Source organism: Odocoileus virginianus, chromosome 20, assembly GCF_023699985.2.
Source record: "Odocoileus virginianus isolate 20LAN1187 ecotype Illinois chromosome 20, Ovbor_1.2, whole genome shotgun sequence".
In the NCBI taxonomy this organism is placed as follows: domain Eukaryota; kingdom Metazoa; phylum Chordata; class Mammalia; order Artiodactyla; family Cervidae; genus Odocoileus; species Odocoileus virginianus.
In genome coordinates this window covers 53,544,415-53,568,954 of record NC_069693.1, presented here as the reverse complement: position 1 = coordinate 53,568,954, position 24,540 = coordinate 53,544,415, and the positions used below count along the sequence as shown (strand labels likewise).

At 48.8% G+C, this 24,540-nt stretch overlaps 1 protein-coding gene and 1 pseudogene across 4 annotated transcripts in view; both read right to left on the bottom strand.

The window, feature by feature from the left end:
• The window catches only part of MAF (MAF bZIP transcription factor), a 358,645-nt gene that overhangs the window by 44,296 nt on the left and 289,809 nt on the right, over positions 1-24,540 (bottom strand). The window lies entirely within an intron of this gene.
• On the bottom strand, positions 1,516-2,210 carry LOC139029776 (GTP-binding nuclear protein Ran-like; annotated as a pseudogene).

The window sequence follows — 24,540 nt, the reverse complement described above, 5'->3', positions numbered from 1 at the left end:
ACTTCCCAGTGCTAAGAGCCATACAGGGCATGTAGCAGGTGGTCAGTAAATCATTAATAGATAAATGAAATGATGGAAGAAAGAGGCTTTTACTCAATGAAACAAGGGCTCGTGGTTACATGTGAAAACTTGCTTCCCTGGAGAAGATGCTGACTGTGATGGTGTCTCGAGTGGGGCTGAGGGACACTGGTCCCACTGCCCTGGCCTCTGGCCGAAAGCGCGGGAGGACCATATCTCTGGGATGTGTGAGACATGATCTCACAGTCATGGGGTACTGTCTCTTATGGGCCTACCACCCAGCCTGGGGCATCCTGGGGCCCAGGTGAGAGGAGCTGAGACTGGAATTAGGGGAGGGACAGTGTGAAGAAGCGGAGGAGACAGCTTGGAGAAAGCACAGAATATTAACCTGGGAGCCGGGTCCATGTAGCCAGAGTCTGGAAAGGATGCCACTGCAGGTTTGTCCCAGTGAACGTCACACCACCTGCCCTGCCTTGCTGGGTGAAGTTCTCCTAATTTTCGCCGTCTTTTCATCTTCACCAGGGAGAAGAACTGGGGGAGGGCATGTACTTTCTAAATGACACGTTGCTATAGAATTATTCATTTCTAACCTTTCAAAAGAGGCGGCACTGTCCAAAAGATGCCGAGATGATAAGAGAGAGGGGCTGGGCATCCTGCCCACCCCCACGCCCCACCCCCATACACAAGCCACCACCCATAAATACCAAGGTGTGGCTAAGAACTCCCAAGAAGAACAGCAGAGGTGTAGGGAGACTTCTGGGCTGTCAGGGATGCTGTGGTCCTTCTGGTTGGTGGGTGGGGAAGCACGTATGAAGGTGGAAACATCCTAGCCTCAAGGGGCCCAACAGGAGGGCCAGACAGTTACTGGCTATTACAGACGTGGCCCAAGGTCCCCAGAGGAGGATAGGTTTAATTCTAGGGGAAGCAGGCATCAGGGAAGGATGTTCGCATGGACTTGAGAAAACAAAGCAGATTTAACCAGAGGCACATGTGAGAAGGGTGGTCCTGGCAGAAAGCAACCAAACAAGTGATGGTGGGGAGATACAACCACATGTGCATTGTGGGAGAATGGCCATGGTTCACTGGGGGAACTAGAGACACAGTGCATTGTGGGAACTACAGACATGGGGCACTGTGGGAATGATAAGCCCTGTGAGCATTCTGGGAACTACAGGCATGGGGCATTGTGGGAATGATAAGCCCTGTGAGCATTCTGGGAACTACAGACGTGGTGCACTATGGGAACGATAAGCCCTGTGAACATTCTGGGAACTACAGACACAGTGTACTGTGGGCACTATGAACACAGTGCATTGTGGGAACCATCTTCAGAGCCTGAGATGAGAGGGAGCTGAGCTGAAAACACAATCAGAAGCTTATTTAATACAACTGGATTTTTCTTTTTTCTTTTTTTTTTTTAGATATTTGAAATACAACTTTATTCTGATTCTAAACGAAAAGGAATGGGAATGACAGTAACAAACAAGATTCCACCTCTCAATATTGTCATGTGACTATAGCAGTCTTATATTTGAAACTCAAGGAGGAAACAACTGTGTTCCAAAACACCTAAATATGCAGGTCCAAAAAATGAAGGTATTTTTTTTTTAAACAGCCACATTCACTCCAAAGCCCATCCATCTCCTTCAGCATCCAAAGATTAAGCACATTTTCTGCTTAGCTATATAATAAAGTGGCAAACATGCTGCACCACTGACATCACAGGACAGTTGCCTATAAAACTAGACTTCTGACGCTGGGCCCCAGCTTCACTTTCTCACAGGTCATCATCTTCATCCGGGAGAGCAGTTGTCTGAGCAACCTCTAAATCGGGCTCGTACTGTGCTGCCAAGGCTGGGTCCATGACCACCTGTGGCTGGGCAAGAGCAGGCATGGCGACAAACTCCAAGTTAGGGTCTCCAATCAATTTTCTAGCAAGCCAGAGGAAAAGCTTTTCAAAGTTGTAGTTACTTTTGGCAGAAATGTCATAGTACTGAAGCTTCTTCTTTCAGTGGAAGACAATTGACTTTGCCTTAACCTTTCTGTCCTTAATATCCACTTTGTTGCCACACAACACAATTGGGATGTTCTCACACACTCGTACCAGATCTCTATGCCAGTTAGGCACATTCTTGTAAGTAACTCTTGATGTTACGTCAAACATTATAACGGCACACTGAGCTTGTATATAATAGCCATCTCTCAGTCCACCAAATTTCTCCTAACCAGCTGTATCCCATACATTGAACTTACTAGGTCCTCTGTTGGTATGGAACACAAGAGGATGGACCTCAACACCCAAGGCAGCTACATACTTCTTCTCAAATTCACCAGACAGATGACGCTTAATGCATGTGGTTTTTCCAGTACCACCATCACCAACCAAAACAAGTTTGAACTGAACTTGGGGTTCTCCTTGGGCAGCCATCGTGATGTTACTTCCAGAAGCGTCTCCGCACCCATCTGACTACAACTGAATTTTTCCTGATTTTTGTTCTTTTTTTCTTTCTTTTATTATTTGTTATCAACTAAAAGCATGCATACATTTGACTCATCTATCTTATTTTTCTATTGTCTATTGTATCACTAGAACAGAAACTCTAGGAGGGCAGGGATTTGGTCATTTTAAAACTGTATCCCCAATACTCCTTGACACACTGTAGTTGCTGGATAAAGAGCCTGTAAGTAAATGAGTGCTGATGGTCTTTCCTGGGCTAGCGTTGCCCAAGGAGTGTAGTACTTAGGCCTGAAAGCCTTACACATCATAGGAACAAACACTCTTCATTGTATTACTTATATTTTAAAACTCACACTGGTATGATACCCAACTAGCCTCCAATCTTTGCTTCATGGATAATATTGCTTGAAGGAAGACCAAGTTGGAAAAAAAAATAAGTGAGCTCTTTTAAAGGAAATTATTAATCTAATAGAATGCAAGTTCCCAGTGGGAAACAGCAGAGCCAAGGCTCACAGATCAAAATGGACATTCTTGAAAGGTGACTCAGAGAACAGTCCAGTGCACCAGGATAAGGGAGAAGGTGAAGAGGCTGTTCTAAGGGCCTGAGATAGAGGCATGGAGACTGAGTGGAGGGCGTGGGGTGCAGGTGAGGGGCGGTGAACGGAGAGAGCTGGCAGGCCGTGACCAGGTGAGGAAGCTGAGATGGGCAGAGTAAGGTACCCTGGCTCCCACCTTTTTGTCTAGTTAAGGGTTATTTAGCCCAGGACCTTCTGTTCAGTAATATTTAGAAAGGGAATGAATGAAGTGGATGAATGAAGAACTGCCAAGTCTCTACATTCCCATAATCCTTGAGGGCGTCTCTGGCCCTTACCAGTGGCTAAGACTCCTTACTCCTCATGTAGAAGGCCCAGGTTTGGTCCCTGGGCAGGGAATAAGATCCCGCATGCTGCAACTAAGACCCAGCACACCCAAATAAATAAAAATAAATTGCAAAAATAGAAAAGAAAGGGGCTGCGGAGGGCCGGCCACAGAGGAGCCACTTCTGAGGGCCTGGGAGAGCAATAGGCTCACAAAACGAGAAGGTTTTGCAGGGCAGAAGGGACGATGAGGGAGCCGAGCCTGAGCGGCAATGTCTTTGACACTCCCATTGGTCACCCCCAGGCCAGAGCCCTGCCTAGGCAGTGGAGGGGGTCCAAGAGTATGGGGCCCTTCTTGAACTGCTCCGTGGACCCGCCTGGAGCCATTCCGCACTGGCTGCAGGAAACATCCCGCACGACTATGAGGCTCAGCCTTGCTCCCTTTCCAGTTCTTTAGAGAGAAACCAGTTCCCCCGACCCCCAGCCAGGCGGTCACACACCGGACAGAACAGCCAGGCAAGGGGACTAACGTGTGTGGGGTCTCTACTCCAGACCACAGACTGTCTGAGCTTCACCTCTGTCATCAGAGACCATCGTCACGACGACCAGGCAGCGTGGGTGTTTTTCACAGACGAAGCGTCTGAGGTTGGTTTGGAGGGCAGAAAACTCTCCAGTCACTAAGGATCAGACCTGGAATCTGCACCAGGCTCGTCCACATTCTGAAACTCCTGTTCAGTTACTCACAGCCTCGAGCTCTGTCCAAAATAGTCCTCTGGGCTCTGTGCCTACAGCAACAGAAAACGTACACCAAGGATCTCAGACGTGGGACCGAAATATTCTAGGATGCTCTGGGAGCTAAATGCTCTGGACCAAGGGAGAAAGCCTCCGGACAAAATCTGGTAGGCCAAGGGCCGCAGGCAGTAGACGCTCTGTTCATTCAACCCAGAGAGGAGGGGGTCTAGAGGCAGAGGGCAGAGCATGTGCCAGGGTGTGGAGATGTTAGAGGCGGAAGTTGACCATCACTGGTACAACAGAATGAGCCAAATGGGGGTGGGTGGGAGGTGTGCCCAGAGGTAGGGGCGGCATTGCTGGGCCCTTATAGTCATCCCCAGCCCTCTAGAGCAGAATCGGCTCTGAATCAGGCTCTCCGGGGGACTCTGGGAGAGGATTCAGTGATTACCCTACCCTGAGCTCTTCCGATGGGAATGTGGTTCGGCTTTGCAACTGAGTGGGTGATTTTCTCCCAAATACGAGAGGGCTGCCACATTTTCTCTACAAGCCAGTGGGGTGGGTGAATGGTATTGAGGGGTGGGGTGGGAAATAATGATGGCAGTTTCTGAAGAACTTAGACACTAGTGTCCTTCCTTTTTCTTAAGATTGAGTAATCTTTTCATTCTCATGAATTTCCCCATCTGCCATTGAGCATAATACATTCCGGGTACACACGAATATTCCATGAATGAAAAGGATTGTTATTATTTATAATTTTCAAGAGCGTTATCTCCATTGATCAATTAGATAAGGGTGCATTCCCTTTGTTTAACTCAAAATTATTAACTGTAAGATGATGGGCAAAATGTCAAGGTGTAAAGCTGGTATGTTAACCTTAAATATGATTCCAAAGCACATTAGGGCTTCCCACGTAAGTGGAGCTACTGGTAAAGAACTGAACCGCCAGTGCAGGTGACCTGAGAGACACGGGTTCGATCCCTGTGTCAGAAAGATCCCCTGAAGGAGGGCATGGCAACCCACTGCAATATTCTTTAATTGGGGTTTCCCTGATGTCTCAGTAAAGAATCTCCCTGCAATGAAAGAGATCTGCATTTGATCCCTGGGTGGGGAAGATCCCCTGGTGAAGGGAATGGCAACCCACTCCAGTATTCTTGCCTGGAGAATCCCATGGACAGAGGGGCCTGGTGGGCTACAGTCCGCAGGGTCGCAAAGTCGGACACGACTGAGCAACCACACACGAAGCGCGTAAATTGCCCGTCAACCCCTCTCTCATCTCCTTCCTTAATCTCCCATCTCTCCCTCATCTCCCAGTCTCTTCTCGCCTCTCTGTCTCATCTGGGTTCCCCCAGTCCGGACCTGTCAGCCCAGTGACTCTGAGAGAAGAGTGAGTAACATGCCTAGGATTCAGAGTCTTCGTAGGTAGGATATGAGGGCAACCAGAGCAGAGGGGCGAGCGCCCCAGAAGGCTTTAACAGAAGAGAGAGAGAGAGAGAGAGAAGGTAACAGAGGAAAAAGCAACACGGCGGAACGTGGAATGGTTGGACTGGGGCAGTCTCTCTGGAAAGACCTATATGCTTGATATTAAGAAGATCTTCTTCCCTTCATCTGTGATGCTGCATTTTTATTACTTAGGCAGGAGTTACACGGCCAAACTTCAACAGTACTCCCACTTTGGGACTATCACGAGGAGTTGGGCGGGTGGATCCATTTATAAATGAGGTCATTCAATAGACATTAATTCAACAGCTACTCCGTGACAAGCAGTGTGTTGGGCTTGGCAGGTATAGCACTAAACCAGACCCTGCTGTCTGCCTTGCTAGAGAGAGATTCGTGAACCAGGGACACTCATACAACCCGAGCAAGAAGTTAGACACGTTCACAGGGTGTCACCCCTGGCTCCCGAGAGACTTCATACATTCCCAGCTGAGCACAGGGAGGCTCTAAATGAATCGTGGTTGAATGGATGAGTCACTGTAATTATTTACTGATCAGGCTTCACCACCGGATTCCGAGTCCCACCTGAGCAACAATCCCTTATCTATATAGTAAACTGCATAGTCAGGATAGGCTGCAGACACCCATCCACCTTTGGGACCTGGAAGTTGAAAGCATAGGCTTGCAGGACAATTGAATCTTTTGGTCCCAGCTCCATGATTTGGGTCAAATGAACAACTTTTCCTCACTGAGGCTTCAAGTTCTTCATGTGTCAAATGGGAACAGTAACAGGGGCGCTGGCCGTGCGGGACTGTTATGAACGTGAATTTAGATAGTGCACAGTAAACGCTTTGCACAACGCTGGAAGACGAGACACGGAAGCCATCAGCACCCTCCTTTCCTCTTAGGAACCACACTTCAGCAGGAAAACTAGGCCAGAAGTTTGCTGCAACAGGCATGGGTCTGCTTAAAAATTACGGAAGAAAGAGCAGGCTTGCTGGCCTAATTGAAAACAACTGGGCAGGGACTTCCCTGCAGGTCCAGTGGTTAAGAATCCCCTTTCCTATGCAGGGGACACGGGTTTGATCCCTGGTCTAGGAACTAAGATCCCACCTGCCTCGGGGCAACTAGGCCTGTGTGCTGCAGCCGCCGGTCCCCTGTAGCACAACTCCAGAGACGCCTGCGTGCTGCAGTGAAGACCCGCCATAGCTAGATAAATGAATATTAAAAAGAAAGACAATAACCAGGCAAGATAATTAGCCAAAACTCTCAGCCGAGACGAATCAAGCTGTGAAGAACCCTCACAGCAGGGAGCCCGACCAGTCTCTGCCTCATGGATCCAGAGAAATAAATCCCGAAGCACTGGCGGCTCTGGGGAAGGGGATGGGGAGGGGGATTTGAGAAGTGGAGACAAGATCCCACTCACAAGCCTTACGGTCAGATTTTTCCAGGTTAGACTTCTTCCTCTGTCACTTGTTAGCAGTATAACTCTAGGCAGGTGGCTTCACCCTTTCCAGCCTCTCTTTCTCTACCTGATAAATGGGAATAAAAATCAGGCTCTCTTCAGAGTGCGAGAATTTAGGGAGATAACAGCCCCTAGCCACAAGCTGAGTCTGGCTCAAAGCATATATTTCATTGCTGTTTGCCTGTTTCCCTTCTTTCTGCCTTTTCTTACCCAAGTCTTTGTGAAAGACAACCTTTGATTACTTTTAACCCCAAGGTCTGTCACCTAACCCAGAGCACAAAAATGCTGTTGAGACCGCTGCCTGCCCCAGGACGGCTTCGTGTTTGCCGGTGGGCACTGAATGGCCCCAGAGAGGGTCTGGCCGCCTGAGAGAGTCACGCTGTCTTGCTGGCTGTCTGCCCCCAGAGGCTGCAGCCCCCAGGGGTGGAGGGCGTCAGCCTGGCCTGGAGTGTGCCCACCTGTCCCTCTCCTGGGAGACGGGGCGGGGGAGCAGCAGAGACCTGAACCACAGCTCCCAGCCCCACTCAGCCAACGCCCCTGTTTTGTCACCGAGTCTTTTTTTTTTTAATCCACAAACTAGTTGTGATTAATGGTACCCTGCGGTTCCTCGTGCAGAAACAAGGTCATGGTGAAGATACGGTCGTTTTGAAACCCCGGTGAAGTTCAGGGCCCAGAGCAGAGTGGTAATCACTCCGGTTTTGTCTCATCTTCCTCCTCTGTGGCCTGCGACTTCAAGGCCAGGGGGCTGTCCCGGCCTCTCTGACTTCCTCTCATGCAAATCGCCCCGGGCGGGCGGGGGTGGAGGGCTGGCTCACGGAGAGGAGGGAAGTGATGAACTCCGAGCTCCCCAGACCTACTTTCTACCTCCAAGGCGAGCCTGGGAGACAGAGGTCCCCTGAGCCACGTCACCGCGGCCCCTGCAGGGACCTGCCTTGTGGTTGTTTGATGCTCAGTCGTGTCTGACTCTTTAGGGTCCCATGGGCTGTATCCTACCACACGCCTCCGTCCATGGGATTGTCCGGGCAAGATTCCTGGAGTGGGTAGCCATTTCCTTCTCCAGGGGATCTTCCCGACCCAGGGATCGAACCTGGGTCTCCCGCACGGCAGGCAGATTCTTTACCATCTGAGCCACCAGGGAAGCCTTGAATCACCCACCCTCCTGAGCTCCCCCGATCCCGATAATTGTGAACTCCTGAGTGCACATCACAGACTCTGGGTAATTAAGTTAGTAAAATAATAACCCTGAGCCCTGGCTTGGTTCTCTTCTCGCCTGTGACAGATCTGTTGACCTGGGGGCGGGCTGACTGTCGATGCTGACAGTATACCTGTCTGTGGCTTAGGGAGGAACCACGGTGTAAAATATGAACTGGAAGAGGGCACGGTGGTCTGTAGGCCGTGACTTGGGGCATCGATCCAGCCTTTTTGGCTCTTTAGCCAACAGGACTGAATGTGTCCCTTTGAAGATGTTAGAAATGGGGGCATAAAGAAGCTTGGTGGAGACCCAGAAAAACCAAGAAGGCCTGGCAGGATGAGGAGTCAGGGTCCCCTCCACCTCCCTGCTGCCCTCCCCCCCGGCTCCAAGAGCAAAACAGGGGTCCAGGCCGGATATGGGACCCTGCTACGGCCTCCGGCTTCTCCGCCGAAGTCCGTGTGGAGAATCAAGGATGGTTTGTTTCCCAGAGAAGCAGCCCATATGAGCCAGTGTTGGAGGGGAAAGTAGGTGGATGTGGTGGGGGAAGAAAGCCTCTGCCGGAGCGGGGCAGGCAGGCAGGGCCCCAGCCCCGGAGGCTTGATGTGGCTCCCTGGGTTCCTCTGAACACGCTCGGGGACAGGCGCAGAGCAGCGCTGCCCGTGTTTGAAGGTATTTTTCTGCAGCAAGCACCAGGCGGGGAGGAGAAAAACCCAAACCACTTCAAGTGGATTTCAATTTTTGAAAGACGCCACATGAAACGTGCAGAAACCTAAGCCCCCTTTAGTCCGGGCCCAAGAGTAACAGACTCGGTGTGGGGCAGGGCGGGGTGGTGGGGGGGCACAGCACAGCTCTGGGCCACCCTCCCCCAGGCCCCATGCGTGCGGCTCCCCTGGGCAAATGCATCAGCAGTGGGGCTGCGGGAGCTTTCATCTATGTGGGCTGATACACTGTGCTGAGAACCTGACCACAGCATCGCCCCACACGGGCCCCAAGTAGGACAGGTCTCAATTGAGACCCAGCGGCCGCACCCATCTCTGAACTCCTTGGGGTTGGGGGCAGACCTAGGAAGGGGTATGGCTACCAGAGAAGACCTCAAAGCCTTGGAGGGCCAATACTCTGGATTAAAGCCATCCTGGCTTCATTCATTTGTCTGTATCCTTTCATCATCCCTCAACCAGGTTCCTTTAATGTCCTGGCTACCCTCAGTCCCACAGGGAGAGGTCTTGACTGTCTTGTCACTGCTGCCTTGTCTTCTTGGCCGGCTGCTCTCCACTCTGACCCAGTCCCTTCCTCTGTGTTGAGGATGCTCCCCTGCATCCCCGGGTCCTTTGCTCGTGATTTTCTTTCACCAGCTCCTGACAGCTGGCTTTGGTTGCCTAACCTCTGCCAAAGCCAGATCAGAGGCCCAAACTTGGATTTTGTCCCTTTGTTGATGCTTTTGAACTGTGGTGTTGGAGAAGACTCTTTAGAGTCCCCTGGACTGCAAGGAAATCAGACCAGTCCATCCTAAAGGAAATCAGTCCTGAATATTCATTGGAAGGACTGATGCTGAAGCTGAAGCTCCTACACTTTGGCCCCCTGATGGGAAGAACGGACTCATTGGAAAAGACCCTGGTGCTGGGAAAGATTGAAGGCAGGAGGGGAAGAGGACGACAGAGGATGAGATGGTTGGATGGCATCACCAACTCAATGGACATGAGTTTGAGTAAACCCTGGGAGTTGGCAATGGACAGGGAAGCCTGGAGTGCCGCAGCCCATGGGGGTCACAAAGAGTCGGACACGACTGAGTGACTGAACTGAACTGAACTTCTTTCTGCCACATCAAGGCAGTCAGAAGGCTACACCAAGGCTCAATGCCAAGGGTTAAGGTCATGGGTTGTGTTTGTATGAGGGGAACTGCATTTTGAGTGAAAATATTCTGAACAATCTAACACAGTATAATGGAAGGAATAAGGACTTAGGGGTGCAACCAGGTTTATAATCAAGTTTAATTGAAATTCAAGTTAAATTCAGCTATGTTTAAATTTCAGCTGAGGAGGTGAGCAGCTCTGTGACTTTGGGTATGTTGCTTAAACTACCTGAGATGCAAAAAGATGCCTATAATACCAGGTAGTAAGTTCACAGATTTCTGATACAGAGAAGGGGCAAAGTAAAGAGCTTTCTCTCTTTACTTTTCTTTATTATAAAGAAATAATAGTAATAGTTAATTGAGAATTTACATGACTTGTCACCCTACGAAAATTTTGTTCATCATTCACTGAATTCTCACAACTCAAAAATCTGAGCAATAAAACAGCGCCGACTTCATACAGATGAGTATACTGAGATACAGGCAGGAGAAGCAACGCCCCCAAACTCAGATTCAGTGAGATGGGATCCAAAAGCAGAGACTGAGTCTCAAGAGTCTGCCTTGGACAATTCAAATTCTAAACATTCTGCCCCACTGTCCATCATGGCTTCTGTTTCTCCTTTTCTTTTGGGAAAATCTGATCATGAAATGGACAGAATATTGAGCATCACGATTCTGCATTTCCATTTTTGGTGAGACGAAGAGGGGAACCATGACCAAGTGGCTCTTCTGGCCAAAAACTGAAACAAAGGTCACTGGAAACCTTGCCTTGATTGAAAAATAAATATGAAATGGACCACAGACTCCATCTTGGAATCTGTGCGCCGGCGACTTCTGTCTGAACAGTGTTCGCTAAGGGACTTTTTATATAGCAGGTCCTTGACCCTTTAGACTGATCCAAATACATGTTTGAAGTGGGCCTCCTTGGGATTCGGGGGCCCCGCCACAGATTTGTCATCCAAGGAAAGAAAGGCTATGAAGCGAGCGCATGTTTACCCAGTGTTCTGCGGCTACCATTTTTCCGTCTGTCTGTCTCTTGAAGATTTCCCCCGGGAGAAGTCCACACTGCACAAGCCGCAGGGAGCTTGGGAAAGCATCAGAAAGCACAAATATATGTGTGTGTCATAAAAAGGAGCTTTTAAAAATCTGGGTGGAAATCAAACCCGTCTGGGTTGGGTGAGATGCCTTCCTGAGAGGAGGAATTCCCATGGGCACCCATCAGAGCTCACCCTTCTGGGTGAGCCCCCCCATCCTGTCCTCTAGACTGGGGTCCCCAACCTCTGGGATCTCATGTCAGATGATGTGAGGTGCAGCTGATGTAATAATAGTAGACATAAAGTGCACAATAAATGTAGTGTGCTTGGAACATCCCGAAACCGTCTCCCCCTCCCCACCATCCGTGGGAAAGTTGTCTTCCATGAAACCGGTCCCTGGTGCCAAAACGGTTGGGGACCACTGCTCTAGAAGATGGGGGTAAGTGGGATGGTGATGGTGAGGGTGATGAGAAGGGCGAAGCTTCCATGTTACTTTCCTAGGGCTGCTGTAACAAATGAACATGTACTTGGTGGCTCAAAACATAAGAATTGAAGCTCCCACATTTCTGGAGGCCACTAGTCAGAAGTCGGGGTGTTGGCAGGGCTGTGTTCCCCTCAAAAGCTCTAGAGGATCATCTGTCCTACCTCTTCTAGCTTCTGGTGGTTACTGGAAATCCTTGGCTTTCCTTGGCTTGTAGGTGCATCACTTTGATTTTTGTTCCTGTGTTCACATGGTCATTTCCCCTCTGTGTCTGTATGTCTATATCTCTCTCCTTATAATGTCATCGCATTGAGGGTCCACCCTAATCCAGTGTGAGCTCATTCTGACTTAACGAACCACATCTTCAAAGACGATTTCCAAACAAGGTCATATCCACGGGCACAAAAGCGTAGGATGTTGACCTATCATTTGTGGAACATGGTTCTGTCTCCAATGGTTTCTAATATTAGCTATTTATTCCTTTATACTAGGCACTTTACCCAGCACTTCACAATTATTAGACAGGCATGGCTCGGTGGGTAAAGAATCCACCTGCAATGCAGGAGACACAGGAGCTGCGGGTTCAATCCCTGGGTTGGGAAGATCCCCTGGAGGAGGAAATGGCAACCCAATTCAGTATTCTTGCCTGAAAAATCCCAAGGACAGAAGAACCTGGAGGGCTACAGTCCATGGGGTCAAGAGAGTCAGACATGACTGAGCAACTGACACTTTGAAACTGCTGCTTTTATAGGTTATTAGTGGTTGAATGTCAACCAGTTTCATATGGTTAAATCTAATATTATCTTATTTACCCCTCTGCCATTAGTATCTACTCTATTAGTACCTACTCTTACTAAGTACTTATTGTTGTATCGATACTAACAGGTGAGGAAACAGGCACCGCTATTTGTCAGGGAGAGGAAATAGTGGGCAGGAATTGAAGAGACAACGCTCAATCTACAACTTGCTCACTGGGTGACTAGGAGGGAGTGACCAATCCCTCTTGGCCTCAGTTTCTACATCTGTAAAAGCAGAGACAACTGTTCTGTAGCAAGACCTGACGGCGGTTCTTCCCTGGTGGTTGGAGGCTAAGACTCCATACTCCCAGTGTGGGGGTCCGGGTCTGATCCCTGGTTGGGGAACTAGATGCCACACACCACAACTAAGGCCTGGCACAGCTAGATAAATAATATTAAGAAAAAAAAAAAGAGAAGACCTTATGGGTATAAATACAAGTCCTGAAATCAATAATTGGGAAGCTAGAAGAAGACATTCCTGTGGAAGGTCTGGTCTATGGTAGATGCTCAGAACACCACACTTGAGAATCACGTGGAGGCAAGGTGAGGGGTATGGGGTAAGGGCATTTAAGAATGCAGGGCTCCCCCGATGGCTCAGCAGTAAAGAATCTGCCTACGATGCAGAAGACGCAGGAGATCCAGGTTCGATCCCTGGGTCAAGACGATCCTCTGGAGGCGGGCATGGCAACCACTCCAGTATTCTTGCCTGGAGAATCCCCATGGACAGAGGTGCCTGGCAGGCTACAGTCCATGGGGGTCGCAGAGTTGGACACAACTGAAGCGACTTAGCATGCACGCAGACCCCACCCAAAACTACTGAATCCGAGGCTCTCTGGGCTGGTGCCTGGAAATCTGCATTTTAACTGTCCTCCCCACCCTGAGATTCCTCCATTTGCAAGTGTTAGAAAACTGCTGCACTAAGTGAATAAAAGTTTTTTTTCTTTCCTTTCAACAGAACATAGCAGTCGACTTGGGACTGGGCTGGGCCATCCAGACCCCCGGCCATCCCGGGTTCAGAGACAGCAGTGGGAACTGGGGAGCAGGTGACAACTCCCACTGCCAGAGGCAGGTAGGGGTTAGTGGGGACCTTTCAAAGGGAAAGGGAATCTTTGGTTGCGGATCAATTGTCTGCTATTGCACGTTTGTGCCTCTTCCATTACTTGAATGAAAATAAATGCCATGCTTACAAACTGCACATCTCAAAATCAAAGTTATGTTCCTTCCTTCCGGAAGTCACATCCTTGTGCCTGGTGGATACAGAGAAGGGAAAAAAGAGACTGAATCTCTTTCCAGGATTTTTTTTTTGGTCCCTCCTGCAAATCCTCCAGCTTGCTTAACAATGCAAGCCATCCCCTCACCCAAGCTCTGTGTTTCTCTCTTGTGTTCAGAATGAAGAGGCCCTTGACTTTAAAATGAAGCCCTGAGGAGGAAGATGCCTGCTTGAAGCACCCCTTTCCTGCGTCTGAAAGCACAGGAGTTGTTGATGGGCTTGTTGAACGGCAGTTTCAGGGTTTCCTGGGTGAGAGGGACTTGTGGTTTCAGAAGGGCAGCCTCGCTCAGGGCACGTGTGGTCTGCAAGCTTGGGGAGCCTGTGGAGCCCTCTGCTGACCTGGAGTGGGCCCCTGCCCCGCCCCGGATCTCTGGGTGAAGGCCTAGCCCACTGGAAGAGTCTATTAAAATGTAATCCATGAGGTACCCTGAGCCTGGGGAAGGGATGTCAGGGAAGGGACAGCGAAAGACCTGTTTGCATGAGCAGAGCATGAAGAACCCAGAATTTCGGGTCCTGGACCACCTCCCAAGTAGATGTATGCTTCCCATTTTCCCAGGAATGGGTTGAGCATTCTGAACATATTTGATCATTCAGTTGTCGCCTCCTACTCCCAGAGAGGTTGCCCTGTTATTAACACATTATAGACATGGACGAGTGGCTCAGCCAAGTTAGATGACTCCTCCCCATCTGTGCTCGTAGAAATGGGTAGAATACTGATTGGGGTGGGGGTGGGGGGGCCCCAAGGATGCCCGTAAATGCCAGTCACCCCTCCATGGTGTTTCTGGCTGTGTCACCGTGGCCTCCCTGTGCTTCACTGCCCTCTTTTGGGAAGCAAGAACCACAGCAACCCCAGCCTGGGGCAAGGAGGAAGTGGGGCTGACATTTAAAGGGGTTCCCCTCTGTGAAGGGGCTTCCCAGGTGGTGGTAAAGAACCCACCTGCCAGTGCAGGAGATGCAGGAGATGGAGGTTCAATCCCTGGGTCAGGAAGATCCCCTGGAGGAGGAGAGAGCTGCCCATTCCAATATTTTTGCCTGGAAACTCTCATGGACACAGAGGCCTGGCGGGTTACATACAGTGCGTGAGGCTGCAGAGAGTCGGACACGGCTGAGCGACTGACCACAGACACGGCTGTGAAGGAACGCAGGCAGGTCGGTGGCTCCCGGTCCAGCCTGTCCCATGCTCCTCCCATGACCGCATCCTCCGTGCATTTGTTCCCTGAGCAGCTGTGGGCTTTGGGACCAGGGACCCAGGGAGAAAAGGTGCGGTCAGATGGGGCCATGCAGGTGCAGGGAAGAGGACCACCTGAGGACTGACCCCCACTGGGGGTCAGCTGGGACTCGGATGGACCACGAGCCCCTGGAGGGCAAGGACACATTCTGATTCTCGCCTGAAAGCACAGTGTCTGGCGCACTAGCCCTCCTGCCTCAGCCTGGAACCCACTTTGAAGGCTGAGTTTCATTTCTGTTACGTGGCTTCCTCTCCTCCTCTCCCGTTCCTTTCTCCTCCTCCTCGTCTTCATAAACAAGCTGGCCATTCAGATAGCTGCCGCTCCAGGCCTTGGCAAAGCACCAATCATCTGGGGGGGAATTCCAGCTTGTTCTTCATAAAAAGCCCATCTGAATCACCCCGATTTGGAAAGTGTTATCAGTGAGGGCTTCAATCCGGGGGCAATGGACACGCCCTTGAAGCACCGATCTGGGTCCTGGTTTCTGCCGCCCCGTCACAGGCTCCAGGGCGGAGCGGCTCTGCTGCTGATGGCGTCAGGCCTTCGTCGATACGGAAACAGGAAGACCATTGGCCTGATAAGTTGCCCTACTAACCAGAAGTGATTTTTAAGCTCTCCTCAAGAAGGGAAAAAATGACATTTCAAAAATCCAGAAAAGGTTAAGCTGCTTGCCCGTGATGCTTAACTGGACCTGTAGTAGAAGCGTCTCCATGAATTGGACTTTGGGGACAAATGTCGCTCTGTGGAAATCCTTGGAGAAGAAAGGTCAGGGGCAGGTGTACCCCGACATCTGGGGGGCTGGGCCAGGAACACTGTTAAGAGTCTACGTTTCTACTGCGATGCTAGTGGTAAAGAACCCACCTGCCAAAGCAGGAGATGTAAGAGATGCAGGTTTGATCCCTGGGTTGGGAAGATCCCCGGGAGGAGGGCATGGCAACCCACTCCAGTATTCTTGCCCAGAGAATCCCATGGACAGAGGAGCCTGGTGGGCTACAGTCCATGGGGTCGCAAAGAGTCGGACACGACTGAAGCGACTTAGCATGCACTCACAACAGGCTGTAAGAAATGTCCTCCTCTCTTGACAAGTATCTGTTCACACAACCTGGAGGGCCTGGTTCACAGTCAAAAGTTTTAGATCCCCTAGAATTCTGCACCTGCTCTTGGAAGCAGAGGGAACACCGGCTTGGGGCTGATCACCCTCCTTGTTCCATCTAAGACTCCTTCTCCCACCAGCAGGGGCCTCATGGGTTATATATATCATGTTGGTTTCCCAGGGCAGCTGGAACTAAGTATCACAAACTCAGGGGCTTCAAACAGCAGGAATTTGCTCTCTGAAGTTTAGGAGGCTAGAAGCTAGAAAGCAGGGTGTCCATGGGGGCCAGCCCCCTCTACAGGCTCCAGGGGAGAATCCTTCCTGGCCTCGGCCAGCAGGCCCCACAGTGCCCTGGCTGTGACTGCATCACCCCCTCTCTGCCTCTGTCAGGCAAGGAGGCATGAGGCACCGAATCCCCGAGCCCTGTGTCTCTCTTTCTTACAAGGACGCCAGTCACTGGACTTAGGCCCACTCCAGTCCAGGAAGACCTCATTTTCGCCTTCACTAAATATATCTTCATCTAATCCCAAAGAAAGACAATGCCAAAGAATGTTCAAACTACCACACAATTGCAAACATCTCACACGCTAGCAAAGCAATGCTCAAAATTCTCCAAGCCAGGCTTCAACAGTACATGAACCGAGAACTTTCAGATGTTCAAGCTGGATATAGAAAAGGCAGAGGAACCAGAGATGAAATTGCCAACAGCTTTTGGATCACAGAAAAACCAAGAGTGTTTGAGAAAAACATCTACTTCTGCTTCACTGACTATGCTGAAGCCTCTGACTGTGCGAATCACAAGAAACTTTGGAAAATTCTTAAAGAGACAGGAATACTAGACCACCTTACTTGCATTCTGAGAAACCTGTATGCAGGTCAAGAAGCAACAGTTAGAACTGGACCTGAAACAATGGACTGGTTCCAAATTAGGAAAGGAGTATGTCAAGGCTGTATATTGTCACCCTGCTTACTTAACTTATATGCAGAGTACATCATGCAAAATTCCAGGCTGGATGAAGTACAAGCTAGAATCAAGATTGCCAGGAGAAATATCAATAACCTCAGATATACAGATGACACCCTCATGGCAGAAGTGAAGAGGAACTAAAGAGCCTCTTGATGAAAGTGAAAGAGGAGAGTGAAAAAGCTGGCTTAAAACTCAACGTTCAAAACACGAAGATCATGGTATCCGGTCCCGTTACTTCATGGCAAATAGATGGGGAAACAGTGGAAAAAGTGACAACTTTCTTTTCTTGGGCTCCAAAATCACTGCAGATGGTGACTGTAGCCATGAAATTAAAAGACGCTTGCTTCTTGGAAGAAAAGTTATGACCAACTTAGGCAGCAGATTAAAAAGCAGACATTACATTGACAACAAAGGTCTGTATAGTCAAAGCTATGGTTTTTCCGGTAGTCATGTATGGATGTAAGAGCTGGACCATAAAGAAAGTTGAGTGCCTAAGAATTAAAGCTTTTGAAGTGTGGTGTTGGAGAAGATTCTTGAGAGTTCCTTGGACTGCAAGGAGAGTCAACTAGTCCATCCTGAAGGAGGTCAGTCCTGGGTGTTCACTGGTGAGAGAAGGGGACAACACAGGATGAGATGCTTGGATGGCATCACCAACTCAATGCACATGAGTTTGAGCAAGCTCCAGGAGTTGGTGATGGACAGGGAAGCCTGGCATGCTGCAGTTTGTGGTGTCACAAGGATTCAGACACAACTGAACTGAACTGAATTATATCTACATAGACTATTTCTTTTTTTCCCCCAAATTTTGAACTTTTTATTTTCTATTGGGGTATAGCCAATAAACAATATTGTGATGGTCTCAGGTGAACAGCAATGGGACTCCACCCTACATACACACGTATCCATTCTCCCCTGAACCCGTCCCATCCAGGCTCCCACACAGCACTGAGCTGTAAAGTATGTCCTCGTTGGTTATCCATCTTGAATATAGCAGTGTGTGCGTGACCGTCCCAAATCCCCTAACTATCCCTTTCCTCCAGCAACCATAAACTTGTTTTCTAAGTCTGTGAGTCTGTTTCTGTTACATAAGCAAGTTCGTTTGTATCACGTCTTTGTAGATCCCACGTATGAGGGATGGCATATGATATCTCTCCTTCTCCGTCTGACTTCACTCAGTATGACAATCTCTAGGCCCATCCACGTTGCTGCAAATTGTGTTATTTCATTCTTTTAATGGCTGAGTAGTATTCCATTGTATAGATCTATATAGACTATTTCCAAATAAGGAGTCACATTCTGGGGTCCTAGGTGAACATGAATTTGGGGGATCGCTGATCAGTCTAGTATGCCTGTCTGGACTCCAGTCTATAGAGTCAGTTCTGTCTGTACTGTCCTCTGCTGATGGCCAGGATCACCTGGGTTTGCTCAGTTCCCGGGTGCAGTGACCTGGGGAAGAGGCTGTGTAGGACCCAGAGGCAGCAGGGAGACCCCCAGGTTGCTGGCTGCCCAGAGAACAGCCCAGAGAGGGTCTCTGGGGTGGGCCTGTCTCAGTGGCCCCTGGGAGTCCATCCCACAAAGGCAGGGATGTGGCCAGAGACGCAGCCCCTTGTACAAGGCAAGAGGACCATGATGGCCCAGGAAGCAGAGACAGCCAGGAGAGAAGGGTTAGCGCCGTAGGGAAGGGCCAAGATGATTGATGGGTGATAATGGAGCACAGGAATACAAATTTTCACATAAATCTTCCCACTGCACAGAAACAGAAATAATGAAAAGGAAGTCCCTCTCTTACAAATGAGCTCTGAACAGAGTTGGTAGAAATAGCAGGAAGTTCCGGAAGCAGCTCCTGGAACACCTTTAATTCATGCAGTGCAGCGGGGAAGAGTCTGGCTAAAAAAGAAGTAGGGAATGAAACTAAACACAACAGGCTGAAATCAAAAAGCAAGACTTGCCTTAGTCAAGCGGCACTTGAGAGAACGCCTAAGTTTTATGGGGGAAGATCAGAAGCCGGAGGATTTAGAAAGAGCAGGAGCAGTGATGCTATGACGATGTTCCCAGCCCTCAGCCCTGTCCCTGCCCCCCAAGACCCACCCTCGGCCATCAGAAGCCTCAGTGTCTGAAAAAGCCTGAAGGTGACGGCCCGTCCTTGGGGGCAGCCGGCAGTCCTGGGCTGACTGCCCTGGAGGACCCAGGCCTCAGCTGGATGTGTGCCTCTGCCTACCTCCTCCCCAGCTCTCCCCAGTCTCGCCGCCCTCTCCTCCCAGAAATCACCTTCTTACACCCTCCTCCCAGGAAACTGGACATCTCAGAAAGAGTCAAACGCATGAAAGAAAAGGAAAGAAGGGAGCGTGGGTAGGGAGGGAAGGCTGTTAGGTAAACGCTGCTGATCCCAAAGTAAGAGGGATGATGAGAAATGAAGGGAGAAGAAGGGACCCCTGAAGAGTTAGAAAATACAATCTATGGTTTAACACAAGAGGTCAGAGGGACTCCCCTGGTGGTCCGGTGGCTAAGACTCTTTTCTCCCAGTGCAGGGGGCCCAAGTTCCACCCCTGGCCAAGGAATCAGAACCCATGTGCCGCAACTAAGACCCAGGGCACCTAAAGAAATATTTTAAACAATTTAAAAAAAAGGTCAGACGTGGAAGCAACCTAGATGTCCATTGGCAGACAAATGGATAAGAAAACTATGGTACATATACACAATGGAATATTACTCAGCTATTAAAAAGAATGCATTTGAATCAGTTCTAACGAGGTGGATGAAACTGGAGCCTATTATACAGAGTGAAGTAAGCCAGAAAGAAAAACACCAACACGGCATACTAGCGCATATATATGGAATTTATAAAGATGGTAACGATGACCCTATATGCCAGACAGCAAAAGAGACACAGTTATATAGAACAGTCTTTTGGACTCTGTGGGAGAAGGCGAGGGTGGGATGGTTTGAGAGGGTAGCATTGAAACATGTGTATTATCATATGTGAACTGGATCGCAGGTCCAGGTTCGATGCATGAGCCAGGGTGCTGGGGCTGGTGCACTGGGATGACCCTGGGGGATGGGATGAGGTGGAAGGGGGGTTCAGCATGGGGAACACATGTGCGCCCGTGGCTGGTTCATGTCGATGTTTGGCAAAAACCACTACAATATTGTAAAATAATTAGCCTCCAATTGAAATAAATAAATTTATAAAAAACAAAAATAAAGGAGAAGAAGATATTCTCATATGAACAAAACATGGGGGAATTCATTCTCAGCAGATATCTGGTCTGTAAGAAACACAAAAAGTAGTTATTTACACAGAATAAGATGATATTAAAGAGAAACTGAGTTAAGAAAGAAAGAGTGTCATAAAAAATAAATGAAGGCAAAAACAAACAAAAAAAATGGTCAGGGGTTATGACAAATAAAAGAAAGAGCCCCGGGGCCCTGAGTCCTGAATACTCAAGGTAACCTTGGCTTTCTGCAGTTAGTTGTGTTCTTGGAAAGAGCTCTGTAAACTGTTGTTTGTATTCAAATCCCATCTTAAGCACACAGAAGTGCACTCACAGAAGAAACAGTGTTGGGAAATCCAGCCATCCTTTACACCATCCCCTACTGTATCTACCGCAGCGCCCTGCATTTCTGTCTGTGGACAGCAAGGACCTACACTGAGGCTCCTAATCTGCAGTGTCACACCAGGACACTTGAATATGGAATAAACCAACAGAGGTCCCAGTGTTTGGGGCCTCCTGGCAAAAAGTTTAAAAAAAAAAAAAAAAGATGGCAAGACAGCCACCTCTTGGAATCCTGGGAATAAAGATACTCCAGTAATAAAGGATGACAGATCCTGCTCCTGAACTCTAGAAATGGCATTTGAGAAGGTGGAAATGCTGCCTATTGGGAAGCAGGAGGTCTGTGCCTAAAGCTAGGAGGCCCGTGGTTTTCAGGTGGGGCGGAAACTCAGAGCAGTACCGTATTGTTAACAGTTGTGAGCCAGGCCTCGAGGACATCACTCGGGGTCCCCTCGGGAGAAGAGTTTACAAAACTGACAGGTGCTTGGGGGATTCCTTCTCTTTTAACTTTGAGATCGTAGACAGTAGAACTGGGATGACCGCAGATGGGGGCATCCATTACTTGGGCATGAGTGCTGTGCTATGCTTAGTCACTCGGTCATGTCCAATTCTTTGCGACCCCATGAGCTGGAGCCCACCAGGCTTCTCTGTCCATGGGATTCTCCAGGCAAGAATGCTGGAGTAGGTTGCCATGCCCTTCTCCAGAGGATCTTCCCAACCCAGGGATCAAACCCAGGTCTCCCACACTGCAGGCAGATTCTTTACTGTCTGGGTCACCAGGGAAGCCCTTTCCCTTGGCTGCTCTGTTTTTACTTCCTCATCACCTCTGCCCTCAGTACAGATAATATGCGGAAGGCAAAGGGGGGGGGGGGGGGGCACATACAAATTCCCAGAGTAAATCGACTGCTGGTGCAGAGGTTCTTAATTTGTTCTCTGTGAATGTGAAAGAGAAAAGAAAAAAAAACCACATCTTTATTTGCAATAACATCTGGCTGAAATTTAGCACTCATTCAGTTCCACAGGTAGCCACACTGGCATAGCACCTGTGACTTCTACACCAACAGAAACCACAGATATTTTCACAAAGCATTAGGGTTGTACAAAAATCTCAAACTGTCACTTAGACTCATCAACACTCAAAAAGAAATCACTAGAGCTGGTGTTCCACTTGCTACTAAGTGAGCTAATAAAAAGCAGGTCAAGAAGTTTATCACCAGTTTCGTTCAATATTGGGCATGAATGCCCCCTCCCAAAGAAAAAAATATTAATGGAAATGCCAAAGAGTGGGCTTCCCTTGAGTTCAGAGAAACCTTGCAATTTGGGGTCCTAGGAACCAAGTATTTGTAACTGGCTCCAAAGTCATGCATTCCCCAAAGTCTATAGTAACAGGATGAAATCATTCCCTTGAGTCCCTAATCTTAGTGAAGAGTTTATGTGCAAGTTGGTGGCTTAGACAGTAAAGAATCCACCTGCAGCGCGGGAGACCTGGGTTTGATTCCTGGGTCAGGAAGATCCCCTGGAGGAGGAAATGACAACCCACTCCAGTATTCTTGCCTGGAGAATCCCATGGACAGAGGAGCCTGGTGGGCTTCAGTCCACGGGGTCGCAAAGAGTCGGACACGACTGGACGACTAAGCACTGTGTGTAGGTTCTCAGACTGTTCACTATCAGTTTGTTATATAATTTTTCCCATTAAAACTTTTAGTGGACTTTCTACTTTCATTAGTTCCATAAATAGTAATACTATGTGGTGGTTTTCTTTGGGAGTTTCTTGTACCCGTGAAAACAGCATGTTATCTTCTTCTGAGAATGATGAAGGATGGAAAACCACAAAGCTGATCTCAGGGTGGGCGTTGGTCTATCAGTGATGCTCACCCATTATTTCAAAGATTCCATCTTCCTCATTAGTTTCAGCAAAGACACTGTGAGTCCATTTACATTCACCAAGCAGTGAAAATGACAGGTGAGAAAGTCACAAAGTTTTGGATTCTCAGAAACTTAAATCGGCACAAGACAAGGGTTTATTGTACTAGATCCTAAGCTCCTTGAGGGCAGGGAGTAGGGAATGTTTCATATTCATCTCTGGTAGCCAGCAGAATGATGATAGCCATGGTAAATGGGTAAATGGATGGATGGACAGGTAGATAGATGCGTGGATGGATAAATACAGTTTTGCGAGATAATGAATAGTAATTCTTAAAAGCAAGTCATAATATGTGACACACAAGGAATTTCTCACAGTACACAGTAAGTTATCTCAAAGATGATGCCACTTTGGCAAAAGTTTACAGTATGTTCCTTTCATGAGCTCTTTGAGACTAGTAAACGTCCTTATTCTGGTGTAAGCACCCTTCTCTATGTTGTAAGAAGGCCTCCAAAGCTTAAGTGATAGCCCCCGAGTTTGATAAACATCTCCCTTAGTTCATTGTTACATTTTTTTCAATTATTAAGGAGAAAGGGAAACATAAACTTTTTTCTAAAACTGCTTTAAAATAATTTTTTTAGAAAACACCTTGCTTGTCTTTGAAGCTATGTCACTACGGCTTAGGGAGTTTCTGAAAATTGGCCAAATATGGTCACATGTCGTGACCAAATGCTAAGCAGTAATTACTGACTCAGGGTTAGACCTGACAAAGGAACTAATATTCTAAAAATGAAAGTGTGTGCGCACCCAGCAGAAGCGATACCAAACCTCCAGACTCTCTGCCTTGGGCACTCATCCTGCCTTTAGAAACTGCAGCTGAATTTTCATCAAGCTGTTTGACCCTCTTCGCAGACAGAAGTGCTCATCTCCTGGACACGGAAGTAGCTGGAGGCACCATTTTGCCCATATTCCATTTAAATGAAATGATATTTTGCAAAGAAAAAAAGAAAGAAAGAAAGGCACGAAGGTAGTGGTATTGGAGGGAGGGTCCTTTTAGGACCGCTTTCTACTTCCTGTGTTCCTCAATCATAGGTTCTTGTTTTCCCTTTTCTTTTCCTTTCTTTTTTTTCCTTTATGGCCACTCTGGCTCGCAGGATCTTAGTTCCTGACCAAGGATCTAACCTATGCCCCCTGCAGTGGAAGTGTGGCGTCCTAACCACCGGACCACCAGGGAAGTCTCATAGGCCCTTTTAAATGAAGGTAGTCTCCTGATATTTATGGCAAACAAAGGCTGGAAACCTCCAGCATTAGTGGTAATTTAGCAAAACATCACTGTCCCTCCAGCAGTCTTTGAGCCTGTGAGCAGAAGGTAAACAAACCAGCGCTGACAACCACCACCTTCCGCAGGACTGAGGCAAAGCTCCCTTCATTCTGTAAGATCTTCCCTTAATTGGCATCCTTGCACCAAGAAACTCCGAAGAAGGAAATGGCAGCCCACTCTGGTATTCTTGCCTGGGAAATCCCAGAGGGGCCTGGTGGGCTATGGTCCCATGGGGCTCCAAAGAGTTAAACGTGACTTAGTGACTAAATTGAAGGAAATGGCAACCCACTCCAGTATTCTTGCCTGGAGAATCCCGTGGGGAGAGAAGCCTGGTGGGCTGCTGTCCATGGGGTCGCACAGAGTCAGACACAACTGAAACAACATAGCATGCATGCATTGGAGAAGGAAATGGCAACCCACTCCAGTGTTCTTGCCTGGAGAATCCCAGGGACAGAGGAGCCTGGTGGGCTGCCGTCTATGGGGTCGCACAGAATCGGACACGACAAAAGTGAGCAGCAGCAGCAGGAAGCAAAAGCCGAAGGATGGTCTCCTTCCCAGTGGATAAGGATCCAAAGGAAAATGCCAAGTCCACTCTGCAAAGTGACCCCCGAGAGGTCCTACTGGGTAATGACAAAATGCCCGAGTGGCAACCACGTGCTGGGCCACGGGGAGAGCACCAGGAGAGACTCGTCAGAAACCCTTCCACGGGGCTCACCCCAGGCCCCGGCAGCCAAAGCACACCGAGGGAGGAGAGCAGAAGCTTTTCTAGTTCTGCTCACGCCTGCCCGTCGTGTGCCACGCTCCGACAATAAGCCTAAGGGTCACCATAATAGAAAAGTCAATGATAATCGTGACAAATCAGGGGTGGGTTTCAACAAAAAATAGGTGGGGAGTTGTTTTAAACCACGCAAGGAAGGCTGGTGTCACAGCA